Below are 19205 nucleotides of genomic sequence, written 5' to 3' on the forward strand. Positions count from 1 at the left end.
AACTGACATGGTCGTGTGATATACATGGCCTAGGATTCATTGGGCTTCAAAGCATGGCACGACCGTGTGAGGTTCACACGGCCAAGCCATCTTCTTTCTCTGCTACAGCTACATGGCATCTCATCTCCACACGGCCTGGGCAAACCCCCATGGCAGGGTCGTGTGGGGTTTAGGTATCAAGGCTTCCTCCATCACTTTGCTAGAAAATTTGGCTTCGAACACGCATCCTTCACCAAATTTGACTCCTGCATACAGAAAATACACAATAGCAGATCTCCGAACAAAGAGAGTAAAATATGCTAAAAAAGAAAGCTGGAAGTACGAAAATACATAGATCAAGCATGCTCAAAGTATGTGAATGTGCGTCAAAATATGCTAAACAAGTGTATACAATCTACGCACATCACTGTTAGGATCTTCGGATGGCTAGAGAGGGGGGGTGTGAATAGCCTCCACTAAAAACTCAATCAATTCCTCACCAAAGCTTGTTAGCACAGCGGAAATAAACAAAAATAAAACTGATGCAAGGAAAGAAGCACAACCCACAGCTTACACAAGTATGTACGAGGTTCGGGGATAACTTGCCCCTACTCCTCGGCGTGTCCGTAAGGTGGACGATCCCTTGATCGTTCGGTAGATCACACCCCGGAAAAATTCCGGCTAAATGTTTCTCCTTCTCGGTGGAGTAACCTCTCCACAAAGATCACAAAATAGATTTGAAAGTGAAGCACAATTACTTACAGAGTTCAGTGGCTAAAGGATTGAACAGATGAACTTACAGCCACGAAGCAAAAATGCAAAGACAGAAGGAATCAGCCATGAGCTCAACAACACACACAGCCTCTTGATCGACAGAGAGTTTTTTCAGAACCTTAGCAAACCTCTCTTCTTCCTTCTTCTTATTCTGCTTTCTCACTGTCCCGAATCACTGTCACCCGTGTCGAATCGCTGCAACCAACTCAGGCGTCGCCAATCACTCTTGCTTCTCATCTGGTTCTCTGAACTCACACCAATACCATCCATGGTCTTCACTGGTGTCTCTGAGCTCGAACCAATGAGCAAGAGTCCAACTGATCGCGGCCAGTGATCGTTGAAGCCCGAATTGCATCACTTGCAATGAAATACAGCATAAAGGGCACTTGTTCTTATTCTTCTGATGGAGCTTCATTTGAAATTAACCAATGGCACGATACCTGCAACCTGTAACTTAAAAATCTCACAGCAAATAATTTGATCAGGTGAATCAGAAGTGAATCAGAAAAATCAGAGAAGCAGCAGAAACAAACGACAAGTTGTGGATCGGTCAACAGACTGATCCATAGCTCTCTGGACCGATCAGGACTCATCCTGATCGGTCCGGGAAGAGTCTGATCGGTCTGTGGACCGATCCCCCCTTTCGCTTTGAGTCCTAGCGTTTCTGATCGCTCCTTTCTGATCGGTCTGTAAACCGATCAGATAACCCACAGAATGCTTCTGTGTGGTTACTGATCGGTCCCCAGACCGATCAGATAACCCACAGAGAATTTCTGTGTGGTCACTGATCGGTCACGAGACCGATCAGGTGACTCATGTATCACTGGATCGGTCTACCGACCGATCCAGACAACCAGAGTATCACTGGATCGGTCAACAGACCGATCCAATGTCTTGTGTTAGTTTTAGAGCCTCCCAGCCCTAAACCCTAACGTCTTTCTGGTCCAGAGAACGAGCTACCAAGCCCTCTCTGACCTAGTCCGGAGAACGAGCTGCCGAGCCCTCTCTGACTTCGTACGGTCCAGAGAACGATTTACCGAGCCCTCTCTGACCTAGTCCGGAGAACGAGCTGCTGAGCCCTCTCTGACTTCGTCCGGTCCAGAGAACGAGCTACCGAGCCCTCTCTGACCTAGTCCGAAGAACGAGCTGCCGAGCCCTCTCCGACTTTGCGTGCCTAGTATCCGTACTTGGACTTTTCCTCTCCTCATGATCAACCTTGATCATCAATCAGTCTGAGTTTAATTAATATCTGATACAAACTTAAATCTGTGTCAACATCAAAACAACAGCCAGGTCAGACTGTATCAACAATCTCCCCCTTTTTGTTGTTTCACAACACGATTTAAGTTTAGATCAGAAATGTTCATATTTCCATATTTCCTTAATTTTAGGGGAATCAAGATCCTCCCCCTAAGACAGATACAACATCATGTAAGGATAGGGGAATCAAGGTCCTCCCCCTAAAGCCAAACTTTCATTTATCTCTAAACTTAGTTATTCTCTCCCCCTTTGTCAAACACCGAAAAGGTGCGAATTAGGTAAGAGAATGGTAAGGACTCCCCCTTAACTCATACTGTCTTTTTCTTAATTCACCTAGAACACCCTCTAAATGTATTATAAGACAGTGATAAAGAAATAAGAGACATACAAGACATGACATATGAACAGCATATTAAAAACCAATAAGGAGTGAAACATAAAGAAATAAAATAAACAACATAAATAGAAGAAATCAGTAAGTATCCAGGACAGACATACATAACCAACAACCAACATCCAAAACATAGACAGTCAAAATGTCATCATAGAACAATGTATATCAATCAGCCTCCTCATCATGAGGAGCATCAGGATCATCAACGGGAGGAATGGGTCCCTGAGGTGGCATGCCGCTGCTCGAGGATGGATTTTCCGGGAAATCCTGCGGAGGTGGGTATCTGGCCATCCAATCCATAATCACCTGATGTGTTGCCAGCTGCTGACTGCGTAAATCATCGTAGCGCTGGTCAATCCGGACGCGCAGCCCGTGAATCTCAGCAACCAGCAGCTCATCGTGTCGATCAAAGCGACTCTCCAGCTCGGCGATCTGCCAGCGCAGATCAGGATCGGCCTCTCCATCATCAGCAGCAGGAGGAGCAGCAACAGGAGCAGCTATAACCTGTCGTGAAGGTCCCCGTGGTAACTCACCTAGAGCCCTCCCATCCTTCCACCAAACATCCCCATTTTGTCCTATGATTCCAGACTTGGAAAATGCCCGCTTCCCAAGTCTACAATCCTATCTGACCATCTTGACTATTCTACCCTTAGAGACATCAATCTGAAGGGTCTCGAGCCAATCTGTAATTATATGCCCATAAGGCATATAAACAGTGTAGCCGCTCGGCTCACTATAGGAGATGATCGAAGAGTAGATGCTAGATACGATGTCAAAGTCGAGACGCCGACGCAATCCATAAAGCATCAGGCAATGATATGGTTGAATCTCAGACAATGGTTTAGATGTGATAGGCAGAAGGCAGTTTGTGACAATTTTGAAAAGAATGTAGTCTTGAGGAGATAATCTCAAGGCTGCAAAAGTAGGAAAGTCAACATCAAGCTCATCAAGGCCACCTGGTCTAGGATGTCTGAAGAAGTACTCATAAATATCATCAGATGAGATATCAAAAGGTGGAGGTAAAGGATCTGGTAAATCAGGAAATATCGAAAAGACATTACCGGAACACCTCTGACAATCGAGATAGTCAAAGAAGGATGAGAAACTGAAATCAAGAGTCCGCTTAGCAACTCTTCTTTTATAACCTACATCATTAGTCTGATGAACGTTGTTATAAAACTCAGAGACCAAGTCATAGTTGATATCCCATTCTAAGTAGACAAGTGAGTCAAGTTTGTAGTAGGCAATGATTTCAGACACAGTTGGACAAAATTCGTCCATGAATTTACGATCTACAGACCTACAAGGGAGTAATTTAAAGGTTCTTTGTCTAAAGGCTTCCTCAAAATTGTGGTTCGGGAATCTCCTGGAAATAGATGGTTGAGGTCGGAAAGGAGCCTTTGACTTCGACTTCTCAGGTGACTTAGAGGTCCCCTCACCCACTGGTTTCTTTCTAAGAGTTAACAATCAGATACAATGGGAAATAAATGAGCACAGGAGCCACCCGAAACAAAAACCACAGTTATGGTGAGAAATGAAATCGAAATGCCAAGTTCTAGAGAAGTAAGGAGTTACCTTGGTGCCATTGAGCTGTTGGCTAGAGCTTCGGCTAGGGTTCCGGCGTGCAAAGAGAAGAGAAGGGAAGAGAAGGTGTAGGGAAGAGTCGGCTAGGGTTCCGCTTGAAAGAAGGAAAAGAAGGGATCGGGAAGATTTAAGGGTTTATTGATGGGTGTACAGTTGCCGATCCAGGAACATCCTGATTGGTCTGTAGACCGATCAGGAGACGATTAGTACTCGCTGATCGGTCCCTGGACCGATCAGGGAACTTCCTGATCGGTCGGTAGACCGATCAGAGAATGATCAGTGGCTTGCGTACCGGATTGATCTGATCGGTCTCCGGACCGATCAGGGAACTCCCTGATCGGTCTGTAGACCGATCAGAAAGTGATCAGTAGCGTGCCAGGCTGACCTAATCGGTCCGTAGACCGATCAGTGTCTGATACTTAGATCTCTCCAGTAATTTCAGTAACTGAAATTAGCAGTTTCAGTAACTGAAATTCATAGAGATGTTCGATAGTTCGTAGAAGTTTCTCTAGGAAAACTTCCAAGTTCAGAACCTAGAACCTAGAGGATCTACAAGCATAACGATTACCTAAAAATTATGGTCTAAACTTGTTTATATCCCTAAAGTTGCAGACATTTAGAAAACAAACAACTTAAGGCCTGAAAACTGAAATTTTCGACCTTTGTTATGTTCAGTTTCAAGTTTGTCAAAATATAACCAACTTGCTATCATTCTTTCAAGGACTTGTCCTAGTATCAATCAAAATCATGAAAAGCATCGTTCAAGTGTATCAAACAGTCCATCAACCAAAGTTTCATAATTTCTAGGTAAAGGTCCAACCAAGTTTCCTTGGTTGGAATATATGAGTAAGATCTAGGAACTAAATACACATGAATTATGTAATGGTCTTCCCCATACTCAATTTATATCTCTTCAACCTAATTATTCAAGGGATGCATGATACATTTTGAATAATTCGGCTGATCCTAGCATCTCACCCCATTTCTAGCAAACAAAAATCATTTGTTAAACCTTATAGTTTGTGTGAGATGTTCCCAAGTTGCCCAAATTAATTTCCCTATTTCTCTTGTTGTTTTAATTATCCTTATTGATTATGATGAAGTCCTAATGGCCTATTGAGCCAAACACATTCCCAATTCTCTCCTCAAATGACTAAATTCATTTTCCGAAAGAGGTTTGGTGAAAATATCGGCTAGGTTTGACTTTGACTCAACATAGGTGAGTGCAATGTCTCCTCTAGCTAAGTGATCTCTAATGAAGTGCTGACGCACTTCAATATGTTTGGTCCTTGAATGATGGACTAGGTTTTTTGTTAGGTTTATTGTGCTGATGTTGTCACACAACACTTGCACTCCCTTATACGAAAGTCCATAATCTTCTAGAGTGTGGATCATCCACAACAATTGTGATACACTCTCTCCCATGGCAATGTATTCAGCCTCGGTCATGGAGAGAGCAACACAATGTTGCTTCCGACTTGACCAACTAACTAATGATGAACCTAAAAATTGGCAACCCCCACTAGTGCTTTTCCGATCCAATTTGAACCCAGCGTAATCGGAGTCGGTATAACCTATCAAGTCAAAAGACTCCGTGCGAGGGTACCATAGACCTACTCGAATTGTGCCCTTAAGGTATCTCAGAATTCTCTTAACTGCAATTAAATGAGATTCCTTGGCACAGACTTGATATCTAGCGCACATGCCCACAGCAAAAAGTATGTCCGGCCTACTAGCTGTGAGATATAGAAGACTACCAATCATGCTTCTATATTGCGTTAGATCAACTGGTTTTCCACTCTCATCATTATCAAGGCGAGTGTTTGTCGCCATTGGAGTGGATACTTCCTTAGAGTCACTCATTTTGAATTTCTTGAGCATCTCTTGAGTATATTTTGTTTGATGGACATAAATGCCATCTCGAGTTTGTTTGATTTCAAGTCCAAGGAAGAATGTCAATTCTCCCACCAGACTCATTTCAAACTCACTTTCCATGTGAGTGATAAATTCATTCAAATAACCCTTGTTATTTGAGCCACAAATTATGTCATCGACATACACCTGCCCTACAAATATGTTTTCACCATCTCTACGCAGAAATAGTGTTTGGTCTATTTGACCTCTCACAAAACCCTTTTCTAATAGGTAAGTTGACAACCTTTCGTACCAAGATCGAGGTGCTTGTTTAAGCCCATAAAGAGCTTTCTTGAGCTTGTACACGTGGTTTGGAGCTTCGGTATTCACAAACCCCGGTGGTTGTTCAACATAGACCTCTTCTTTAATGAAACCATTTAAGAAGGCTGATTTGACGTCCATTTGATAGAGCTTGAAGCCTCTATGTGTAGCAAAAGCTAGCATTAAGCGAATGGATTCTAATCGAGCCACGGGAGCATAAGTCTCATCATAATCGAGACCTTCGACTTGACTATAGCCCTTGGCTACAAGTCTTGCCTTGTTTCTTACTACTTCTCCCTTTTGGTTTAACTTATTTTTGAAGACCCATTTGGTTCCAATAATGATGGTCTTCTTAGGTCTAGGAACTAAGTCCCACACTTGGCTCCTTTCAAATTGACCTAACTCATCTTGCATAGCTATGATCCAATTAGGATCGTGCAATGCCTCATCAACTAATTTTGGTTCAATTTCTGAGATCAAAGTGACCTCATTAGACTCATTTCTAAAGAATGACCTAGTCCTAACCCCTTGTTGAATGTCTCCCACAATCTGGTCTTGGGGATGACTAGAGGCTATCCTAGATTGCCTTGGTGTTGGCGGTGCCTCATGAATGGCCTCACTAGACACAGGCAAGGGCTTAGTATCAGGTAAAGGATCAGACTGAGTCCTCTCTTGCCTTTGCTCATCGTCATCGGATTCAACTTCGACTCTTTCTATGTTTTGATCATTTAAACTTAGATTTCTAAGTTCAAATTGAATTTCTCCTACATCCCTTGATTGATCATTTGATTTAGGGATTTCTTCAAATGCTACATCAGAGGACTCTTCAATCAATTTAGTCCTATTGTTGTAGACTCGATAGGCTTTGCTGGTTAGAGAGTACCCGACTAGTATCCCTTCGTCAGCCTTAGCCGTGAACTTTCCAAGATGATCCTTGGTGTTCAAGATAAACACCTTACAACCAAACACCCTAAGATGTTTAATTGTAGAGGGTTTCCCAAACCAAAGTTCATGGGGGGTCTTTCCTAAAAACCTATGTATCAAGACTCGGTTTTGCACATAGCAAGCGGTATTTACCGCTTCAGCCCATAAGTAGCTCGGTAATGAGTACTCATTGAGCATGCTTCGTGCAGCCTCTTGCAAAACTCGGTTCTTTCTCTCCACAACCCCATTTTGTTGTGGGGTCCTTGGAGTAGATAACTCATGCCTATATCTTTTTCTTGGCAAAACTCTAAAAATCTATGGTTTTGAAATTCTCCACCATGATCACTTCTAATTGTTTTAATCGTTGTTGATTTTTCATTTTCAGTTCTTCTATAAAAAGAAACGAAAATATCTATGGTTTGATCCTTATTTTTCAAAAAGAAAGTCCATGTATATCTAGTAAAATCATCAATGATCACTAAACAGTATCTACTCCCATTCAATGAAATAACATTACTGCAATCAAACAAATCCATATGCAATAAATCTAAAGCAGTAGATGTACTTACAGTGCTTTTACCTTTATGAGCCGCTTTTGTTTGCTTACCCTTTTGACATGCATCACATAGTTTTGTCTTTTGATACTTGATGCTTGGTAAGTCTCACACTAATCCTTTGTTGGCCAGCTTTCGAATATTCTTCATGTTTACGTGGGCCAATCTTCTATACCACAATCATGATTCTTATTCTTTTGACATGAAACACTTAGCAGAGGCATTAGTAGCACTTTTAAAAGATACTTGGTAAATGTTATCTACCCTTGTGTCTACTAGTACCGTGTCAAGTGTGTCAATGTGTTTGACCAGACATTGACTCGAATGAAACTCAATTGTGTAACTCGTATCACACAATTGGCTGACACTTAGGAGATTAAAAGTCATCCCCTTGACTAGAAGGACATTTTTGATTTGGAGACATTCGGATATTTGAATATCTCCAACTCCTATAACCTTAAGGCTACCATTATTACCAAAGGACACATTACCTCTATTTTTGTTTTGAAGGGTAGTAAAGAGTGACTTGTCCCCGGTCATGTGCTTGGAGCATCTACTATCAACAAACCAAGTCGATAGATGCTCCCCCTTGACAAATGCCTACAAGACACGAAAGATAGATGTTTTAGGTACCCAAATCTTGGGACCTAATGCATCTACAATGAAAGACCTAGGAACCCATGCCTTGGTCACACCCTTCCTAGTCTCATGAACCCTAGAAGCATGTGATCTATGAAATTGGGTTCTAGACACTAAGGAAATGAAACTAAACTCCTTAGGTTGGTATCCTAATCCAGCCTTGTTGTAGATCGTCCTTTGAGCATTTAGAATCATATCTAAGGTCTTAGAGCTAGTTGAGAATTTCTCAAACATTTTCTTGAGTTTCTCAACTTCACTCTTTAGGGCATTATTTTCATCCTCAAGAAGCTCTTGATGAAGGTCATCAACCTCATCTTCCCTAAGAGTCTTCAAGTGTTCTACTTCTTCTTTTAATAATTTGATTTCAGTTTTTGATTTCTTAAGCAGTGTAGATAAGTGAGCAATAGTCTTATAGCATTTTTCTAAAAGTGGAGAGGTTACCTCTTCATCATCCGAAGATGATGAAGCCGCGGCTGATGTATCACTTCCGGAGTCCGATTCCTCCCTTGCCATGAGTGCTAATTGACGAGTGCTTTTCTCCTTCTCTTCCTCTGATGTGCTTGAGGAGGATTCATCCCAAGAAGCTTTGAGAGCTTTCTTCTTCTTGGCCCTTTCTTCCTTCTTCTTGAGTTTCGGACACTCGCTCCGATAGTGTCCTTTCTTCCTACACTCATAACAAGTAACGTTAGTCTTATCAATATTTTGATTAATAGACTTACCTTTCCCTTTGTATCTTCGGCTCCTTCTCTTGATTCTTCTCACGAAGTTGGCCATCTCGCTTGATGATGATCCTCCTTCATCATCGGGCTCGGAGGAGGATGAGGATGTAGGAATTTCTTTCTCCTTCTTCTTTTCTTTCTTCCTCCTTCCATCCTTGCTCTTTTCTCCTGCAACTAAAGCAATGCCTTTCTCTTTTTGACCCTTGTTAGCAAGCTCATGAAGTTCCATTTCACAAAAGAATTCATCTAACTTAACAATTGAGAGGTCCTTGGAGACCTTGTAGGCATCTACAATAGATGACCACAAGGCATTCCTTGGAAAAGCTTTGAGAGCGTACCTTACGAGATCGCGATTTTCTACGCGTTCATCCACGGAATGAAGACCATTGATGATCTCCTTGAACCTTCCGTGTAGTTCACTTACCGTTTCGTTCTCCTTCATGGTGAGATTTTGTAGTTGGTTTAGGAACAAGTCTCTCTTGGCGATCCGAGAGTCTCGAGTTCCTTCTTGGAGCTCGATGAGCTTGTTCCACAAATCCTTTACACTCACGAATGGACCTACCTTGACAAGCTGATCTTTGGCTATTCCACATTGTAGTGTGACCACCGCCTTGGCATCGGCTTGTCCTTTGCGAGTTTGCTCGGCGGACCACCTCGACGACTCTAGTTCCTTACCTCCTTCATCCTTCGGAGGTGTGAAACCTTCCTTGACCGAGAACCACATGGAGATGTCGGTCTTGAGATAATACTCCATACGACTCTTCCAATATTGGAAATCCGCTCCATCGAAGTAGGGTGGGCGATTGGTACTAAAACCTTCCTTCATAGCCATCTTCTTGCTCTTTAGGGTGTTAATCCAGATGAAGAGCACCTTGCTCTGATACCACTTGTTAGGATCTTCAGATGGCTAGAGAGGGGGGGTGTGAATAGCCTCCACTAAAAACTCAATCAATTCCTCACAAAAGCTTGTTAGCACAGCGGAAATAAACAAAAATAAAACTGATGCAAGGAAAGAAGCACAACCCACAGCTTACACAAGTATGTACGAGGTTCGGGGATAACTTGCCCCTACTCCTCGGCGTGTCCGTAAGGTGGACGATCCCTTGATCGTTCGCTAGATCACACCCCGGACAAATTCCGGCTAAATGTTTCTCCTTCTCGGTGGAGTAACCTCTCCACAAAGATCACAAAATAGATTTGAAAGTGAAGCACAATTACTTACAGAGTTCAGTGGCTAAAGGATTGAACAGATGAACTTACACCACGATGAAAGCAAAATGCAAAGACAGAAGGAATCAGCCATGAGCTCAACAACACAGCACACTTGCTTACCTCTCTTCTTCCTTCTTCTTATTCTGCTTTCTCACTGTCCCGAATCTCTGCAACCAACTCAGGCGTCGCCAATCACTCTTGCTTCTCATCTGGTTCTCTGAACTCACACCAATACCATCCATGGTCTTCACTGGTGTCTCTGAGCTCGAACCAATGAGCAAGAGTCCAACTGATCGCGGCCAGTGATCGTTGAAGCCCGAATTGCATCACTTGCAGTGAAATATAGCATAAAGGGCACTTGTTCTTATTCTTCTGATGGAGCTTCATTTGAAATTAACCAATGGCACGATACCTGCAACCTGTAACTTAAAAATCTCACAGCAGATGATTTGATCAGGTGAATCAGAAGTGAATCAGAAAAATCAGAGAAGCAGCAGAAACAAACGACAAGTTGTGGATAGGTCAACAGACCGATCCATAGCTCTCTGGACCGATCAGGACTCATCCTGATCGGTCCGGGAAGAGTCTGATCGGTCTGTGGACCGATCAGCCTATGGGTGGATCGGTCCACAGACCGATCCCCCCTTTCGCTTTGAGTCCTAGCGTTTCTGATCGCTTCTTTCTGATCGGTCTGTAGACCGATCAGATAACCCACAGAATGCTTCTGTGTGGTTACTGATCGATCCCCAGACCGATCAGATAACCCACAGAGAGTTTCTGTGTGGTCACTGATCGGTCACGAGACCAATCAGGTGACTCATGTATCACTGGATCGGTCTGCCAACCGATCCAGACAACCAGAGTATCACTGGATCGGTCAACAGACCGATCCAATGTCTTGTGTTAGTTTTAGAGCCTCCCAGCCCTAAACCCTAACGTCTTTCTGGTCCAGAGAACGAGCTACCAAGCCCTCTCTGACCTAGTCTAGAGAACGAGCTGCCAAGCCCTCTCCGACTTCGTCCGGCCCAGAGAACGAGCTACCGAGCTCTCTCTGACCTAGTCTGGAGAACGAGCTGCCGAGCCCTCTCCGACTTCGTCCGGTCCAGAGAACGAGCTACCAAGCCCTCTCTGACCTAGTCCGGAGAACGAGCTGCCGAGCCCTCTCCGACTTCGTCCGGTCCAGAGAACGAGCTACCGAGCCCTCTCTGACCTAGTTCGGAGAACGAGCTGTCGAGCCCTCTCCGACTTTGCGTGCCAAGTATCCGTACTTGGACTTTTCCTCTCCTCATGATCAACCTTGATCATCAATCAGTCTGAGTTTAATTAATATCTGATACAAACTTAAATCTGTGTCAACATCAAAACAACAGCCAGGTCAGACTGTATCAACAATCACACCCCCAGACTTAAACCTTTGCTTGTCCTCAAGCAAAATGCTGCAATCTAAATTCATATGCTCGACAATGCTCTCATATCCCTAATGCATTCTCCTAACTCTATCAAAAAGTTTCATTAGTAAGCATGATCATGAAAACAACCTAAGTTTGGCTCAAGCATAAGTACCCTATGCACAGTGCAAAAACAACTCAAAACTCTTCAAGTTTCAATCTATGTCCTAGTCAAGTCGTCATCAAGTTTGAATTCCTAATGTTTCCGGTGATAGACAAGTAACCAGTGATAGACACTTACTTGCCACACATTTGGTTCATATTTCTCAATCAACCCAAGGTCTCAAAGGCGTGCTCAATCTCAAGAGAAGCTAACAATCATTTCCCTAGTAACCTAACTTGGTCTCAAAAGAGTGACTTGCTAAATTCCACTCACGACAACTGTTTTTTATATCCCTTATTCACTTTTTGTTTTGCTTTTTTTTTCATATTTTTTTCATAAGTATTTGCATTGTGTAAATCTTATTTTACAATTGTACTTTTAGCACAAATGTTGGGATATTTTGATTTTTCCAAATGAGCTTACATGATTTGAGCCTTATCCAATAACCAAAATGAAATTTGAGAAATCACCATGAAAACCAAGTACTAAACAAACAAGATAGATCATAACTATTTCAATCATATCAACCATTCAAACATCAAGTATAGGTGTAGTGAAATTAAGATCCTTAAGATCAAGCCAAAACTAAAACTCATCTCTATAAGATACTTAGCTTATTTCATGCTACCCAAGATAGAGAAAAGAGGTACATTAAGCATACTACTAGCATCATTTGAACATCATGAATCTAGATAATGAACATGCTAACATTTAATCTTGAAGACAAGAAAGCATATAAGTGAAGTTTGATGTTCTCAAGATGTATGCCACAAGAAATCAAAACAAAATGCAAGACATAAGCAAAAACAAAAAAACAAACAAAGCAATTCAAATGCATCTAATGCATCCCCCCAGGCTTAAACTTTTCATTGTCCCAATGATAACTAAAAACAATGTGGAGGAGATTTTAAGAGAAGTTACCAAGTGATGAGCTCCAAATGATTGACATTCATGTTTTTAAAGATACTCCTCCATCCAATACTCATATTCCTCCACAACTTTGAATTCTACAATAATAAGATAGACAAGAAAAATTAAGTAGAGGATACATGTTTATTATAAACTCAAAACTAAAGACATAAAAGAAAATAAGGAAAACGAATTTGGGTTGTCTCCCAAGAAGCGCTTGTTTAAGGTCATTAGGTCGACCCCCTCATTAGATTCATCTAAATCTCGCTTTTGGAAGGGTAAGATATTTTAGAACCCTCCTACCAGGGGTTCTTGTTATGGAAAGACCTTTCATCAATGGAGCTACAAAGTAAAGTATAATTATCTCCATCTTCGTCTTCTTAAAAGTTTTTTCAGGTGGTCGAAGACGGTTCAGATTGAGCTTCTAATCATTAGCCCAAGTGAAATCTGCACATGCAAAGAAAGTACAAATCTCTCACAAACATATTAGATAAGATAAAGACATAACCATATTAAGATAAGCAGAATAAGAAATAAAAACTGAATCAAATCCAACAAAGTCAATGATAGGTACCTCTATAAAATTTTCCAAAAGATCACAAGAAGTACTAACCTTGCTTTACTGATAAATACCTGATATTTATAAACATGTGGATGTGATTTCCTCTGAATCAAATGATGGTTCTGGCTCAGGCTCAGGTGTTGGCGATATCAAAGATGGTGATTCTTGAGACTCTGCTAGCTCTGCATAAGTCCCTACACATTGTTCCACAACATGCTCAATCCTTGCAACTCTTACAACATCCAAGGATTGTGTGGACAAAGGAGGTGATTCTTGAGATGCTGCTTCCACAACACAGCTCCCTACATATTGTTCCATATCAACATCATCAACACAAACATTAAAAGACAAACCAACATCAATATTCTCAATAGGAGAATCAACTATAGGAGGGTCAATAACTTCACTTGCAGTTTTAAATTGATCTACCACATCACATTCATCATATGAAAATTTAATGACACTACAACACCCTGTAAAATTTGGAGATAGATCTGAAAACTTATTTACCACTGCTTTATCTTCACAATCCTCATCTGAAGAGTCTTCATCTTTATACAAATTCAAAAATTTGCACTCAACCTTACTAGTGTCACAGAATTTTTTAAAGTCATAGTTCTCATTGACCCCCACTAACCTTTGTGGAAAAGGAACCCTTAGTGAAGGTCTTGGGAAAGGTACTTCTAATTTTCCATATTCCCTTTTATCTTGTGGAGGAGATTCAACTTGCTTATCTAGTGTTGGTATGATCAATCATTGAGGGAAAGGTACTTGTGGCATTTGGGAACCTCCTGGAATAGTGGAACTGAGTTCATATTGTCTTCTATTGTTCTCCTCAATTCTAAACATGTCCTTCTTCAAAAGTTCTTCATGATTTTTTTCAATTCTCAACCTAACATCATCACACTTTTCACTAGATCTTGTTTGTGAACGAGGGGGATCTTCTTTAAATCAATTTGAAACAATACTTTCAATCTTTGCCCCTAAATGTTTGAACTCCCCATTTTGTGACTTGTGATTTTCAAAACTCATAGATGGTTGAGTTACAATTTGTTTGACAGGATCTATAGCATTTATGGCTTGCACTTCTTGAATGTTTGAGGGAGATTTCATCCAACTTATATTCGACCATTCTTGGAGGTTTAATGTCACTTGATCAATTAACATATATGTTTCATCTACACTTTTGTCCATAAAAGAACCTCTAGCTGATGAATCCAATAAACTCTTGTCTGAGAAAGAAATTCCCCCATAGAATATGTGTAAAATCAACCATTTTTCAAAACCATGATGAGGGCACTGTCTTAGAAGACTCTTGAATCTATCCCATGCTTCAAATAATGATTCTCCATATGCCTGAGTAAAATTTGTTATGCAATTCCTCATATACACTGTTCTTCTTGGAGGGAAAAAATGATTCAGAAATTGCTTCTCCAATTGCTCCCAACTTGTGATACTTTGAGGATGGAGAGAATATAACCAAGTCCTTGCTTTATCCTTGATACTGAAAGGAAATGTCATCAATCAAACTGCATCTGCTGACACTCCTTCAGAGTTCACCATATCATAAATCTCTAAAAATGTTTCAAGATGCAGATAAGGACTTTCCGATATTTCTCCTTCAAATTTGTAACCTTGTATCATGAAAATTAACTCTGGGTCTAGTTGGAAACTTTCTGCTTCAATTTGAGGTTGCATAATGGGAGATAAAAATCTTGCATAAAAGGGTATAAAAAAATTTCTCAGGGGCCTGCTTGACATGTTAGTGCTCATGAATATTCAAGAAAAAATTATAAAATGAAGAATCAAAGACAAGAAATAAAATGCAATATGAAGAGCAAGAATTAAAATGTAGAATTAAAATTGCAAGAAAGAAAATACATAATGAAAACAAGAAAGAAAAGATAAAAGGAAAAAGAAAATTATCTAGAATAATTCATATGCTAAAGATTGTAAGATATGTTTACAAAAGAAAAGAAGAAAGAAACTAAATCAAAAGAGAAAACAAAGAAAAGTTAGATTAGAGTGCTAGAAATCAAGAATGCAAAGTTAGAATTAGAATTAGAATTGCAACAAAAAGAATTGTCAAGAATTAGAAAGATATGCAAATGATGAAAACAGAATTCTAAAGATTAGTTTTAATTATGCTAATGAAAAGAAAAGTTATGTCTAGTCTAACTCAATTGATAATCTCTAATGTTATAGCGCAGTCCCCGGCAATGGTGCCAAAAATTTGTTAACCTCTGCAAGTGTACGGAAATATCGCAAGTAATATAAAAAATTATCGTATCCACAGGGACTGGAATAAGCACTAAGAATGTCTCAAAGCGAATTAGCTAGACAACAAATCAATGGATTAACAAAGTCTAAGTGTAACTATGAACAATAAACAAAAGAATGAAAGAATAGGCAACAAGAATAAAGGCAATGATAAGGGATATTCTAGGAGTTTTGGTTTCTTTGTAAGGTTCTTCAATGTAAATGATCTACCAAATCCTTTTTCTCAATTGTCCATCATTTGTAGAAGGTTGTCGGTTCTCTCTTGCAATAGAGAACTGACCTAGGACTGAAATCCATACCTAGATTGATCAATTAGGAATGAATCTATGTTGTCCTTACACGGGCTTGCCTGTCATGTGCGTCCCTCGGAAAATCAACATTGGAATCCATCACTCATCAACCCATCAAGATATAAAGATTAATTAAACCTATCTATCCTACCTTCTTGAAATACCTAATTTCTCTTTCAAGATTACCCCTCAAGCGTCCTTACACGGGCATGTTCCTGTCACGAAGATCCCTCGGAAAATCGAATGAGGAGCAATCCATATAAGATCCATAAGATATTCAAACATTCAATCAAGCATGGTAATTAAGCCCTAATCACAAAAATCCACACAAGAAAGAATAGATACAAAATAGGGAAAAATCATAGAAATAGGAAATTGACATATCCACAAGAGTTTTACATCAAGATTTCCTTACAAATACTCCCTCCATCCTAGAACAAGATATCTACTCCATAAATCGAAGAAAGAAATCCGAAAACATAAAGATTACAAGCATTCTCAATCCCAATCCAAGAAAAGGAAAGAAAGAAAGCTTATCTATGATGAAGACGGTCTTCGGATCCAATCCACGCACCTGGAGTCGAATCGGTGAAGATCTTCCCTTAGATCGCCCAGAAATCCACCCAAGAATGGAAGGAATCGCCCAAATCTTCCTTTCTCCCAAAGGGGAGAAGAACCCCTTTCAAATCAAGAAGGAGGCTTTATATAGAAGAAGGGTTTGGGCGCCACACGGTCGTGTGAGGTTCACACGGCCTGCTCCATTCTCCTCTCTGCCAAGCTCATACGGTCGTGTGAGGTACACGACAGTGACTTGCCTCTATCAAAGCCCCCCTTGCATGGCCGTGTAGATCTACACGGCCTGAGCTACCTTTTCCTCTGGAAACCCGGCACGGCCATGTGGTGCACACGGCCAGAACTCTCCTGCTCACTGGAAACCTCACACGGTCATGTAGCACACACGGTCGAGGCTTCTCTGGTCTATGGAAAACTAACATGGTCGTGTGGTGTACACGGCCTAGGCTTCATTGGGCTTCAAAACTTGGCACGACTGTGTGAGGTTCACACGGTCAATCCATCTTCTTTCTCTGCTGCAACTACATGGCCTCTCATCTCCACACGGCCTAGGCAAACCCCCATGGCAGGGCCGTGTGGGGTTTAGGTATCAAGGCTTCCTCCGTCGCTTTGCTAGCAAATTTGGCCTCGAACACGCATCCTTCACCAAATTCGACTCCTGCGTACAGAAAATGCAAAAAAGCAGATCTCCGAACAAAGAGAGTAAAATATGCTAAAAAGGAAAGTTGGAAGTACGAAAATACATAAATCAAGCATGCTGAAAGTATGTGAATGTGCGTCAAAATATGCTAAACAAGTGTATACAATCTACGCACTTCACCTTCAAAGCAAGTCTTGTTGCGAAGGGGTATACTCAGAAAGAGGGAATCAATTATTAGGAAACCTTTTCACCAATAGCTATGCTTAAGTCTATCCGGATACTCTTATCTATTGCTGCTCATATGGATTATGAGGTTTGATAAATAGATGTCAAGACAGCTTTTCTTAATAGAAGTCTTGAAAAAAATATCCATATGAAGTAACCAGAGGGGTTTATTGCAAAGGGCAAAGAGCATCTTGTATGTAAGCTTAATCGGTCTATTTATGGACTGAAACAATCTTCAAGTTCTTGGAACATCCGGTTTAATGAAGTAATCCAGTCTTATGGATTTATTCAGTGTCCGGATGAGTCTTGTGTATACAAGAAGTGTGATGGAAATGTGGTGGTATTTCTTGTACTATACGTAGATAACATTTTGTTAGTTAGCAACAATATCAAAGTGTTGTCAGAAGTAAGGGTATGGTTATCCAAGTAATTCGATATGAAGGACTTGGGAGAATGCAGACATATTCTTGGGATTAAAGTAATAAGGGATCGCAAGAAAAGAATGTTGTGTTTATCCCAAGTTTCATATATCGATATTATCCTAGCTCGTTTTAGCATGCAATACTCCAAGAAAGGTTTTCTACCTTTTAAGCATCGAGTATCTTTATCTAAAGAGATGTCTCCTAAGACATCAAAGGAGATAGAGGAAATGAAGGCAGTTCCTTATGCTTCAGCTATAGGAAGCCTAATGTATGCAATGTTATGCACGAGACCAGATATCTATTTTACCGTGGGCATGGTTAGCAGATATCAATCCAAGACAGGGGCATTGGATTGCCGTAAAACTATATTAAAGTACCTGAGAAGGACTAGACATTATATGCTGGTTTACCAAGCAGATGATTTGTTCCCTGTGGATTACACAGATTCTGACTTCCAATCAGATAGAGACAATAGTAAGTCTACCTCAGGTTATGTGTTTACTTTAGGAGGTGGAGCCATAGCATGGAGGAGTGCTAAGAAGAAATGTATTTCAAACTCAACCATGGAAGCTGGGTATGTGGCAGCCTCTGAGACAGCCAAAGAAGCTGTATGGCTCAGAAACTTTTTGATAGACTTAGATGTGATTCCTGGTTTGCCCAAAATCATCACAATTTATTGTGATAATAGGGTGCAGTAGCAAACTTGAAGGAACCACGAGCCCATAAGGCGAGTAAACACATTGAGCACAAGTACCACCTAATACGAGACATCGTAAAGCGAGGAGAAGTTGTTGTCGCCAAAATTGCATCAGCAGATAACCTGGCAAATCCTTTCACTAAGGCCCTTCCGGTGAAAGCTTTTGATCGACATGTTGAAGGGGTGGGAATCAGATGTATGGCAGCGTTTATGGCAGCATAGTATTTTAGTATAAGTGGGAGATTGTTAGAGTGTATACTAAAAGTCTAGCTTTTTGTATTAACATTTATTTTGAAATAAGAATCACATTGGTCAAATGTCTACATTTATGCTAAATGTAGTTGTCCATTTAATTTATATTGTAGATACCATGGTGTGAGGTGACACACAGAAGATCATGTTATCAGTTCCTTATAAATTATAAATAATAGCTCACAACTAAGATGAAATGAGACAAACCATTAGAGTTGTTGTAGTATAATTTGGTATTAGTTTATCTTGACTATAAAATTACACTAGTACACTATAAGTGTATTGAGCAAGACCATTTGAGGTAGTTTTTTTTTATACCGACTACATAAAAGAACAAAATCTCTGTTATTATGGAAGTGTGCACTGTTAATCATGATATAATAACTGTTAGAATGTATACTAAAAGCCTAGCTTTTGGTATAAAACATTTATCTAGAAATAAGAATCACATTGGTCAAATGTCTACATTTGTGATAAATGTAGTTGTTCAATTAATTTATACTGTAGATAACATAGTATGTGGTGCCACATGCAGAAGATGATATTATCAGTACCTTATAAATTATAAACAGTAGCTCATGACCAAAATG

General features: G+C 40.5%; 1 non-coding gene across 1 annotated transcript; it reads left to right on the forward strand.

Annotated features, from left to right (window-relative positions):
* The first annotated feature begins 14518 nt into the window (after positions 1-14518).
* Positions 14519-14624, forward strand: LOC122013101. The gene has a single exon (XR_006120443.1). It is a non-coding gene; the product is annotated as a small nucleolar RNA R71 (small nucleolar RNA).
* The last annotated feature ends 4581 nt before the right edge of the window (positions 14625-19205 follow it).

Source organism: Zingiber officinale, chromosome 8A, assembly GCF_018446385.1.
Source record: "Zingiber officinale cultivar Zhangliang chromosome 8A, Zo_v1.1, whole genome shotgun sequence".
In the NCBI taxonomy this organism is placed as follows: Eukaryota; Viridiplantae; Streptophyta; class Magnoliopsida; order Zingiberales; family Zingiberaceae; genus Zingiber; species Zingiber officinale.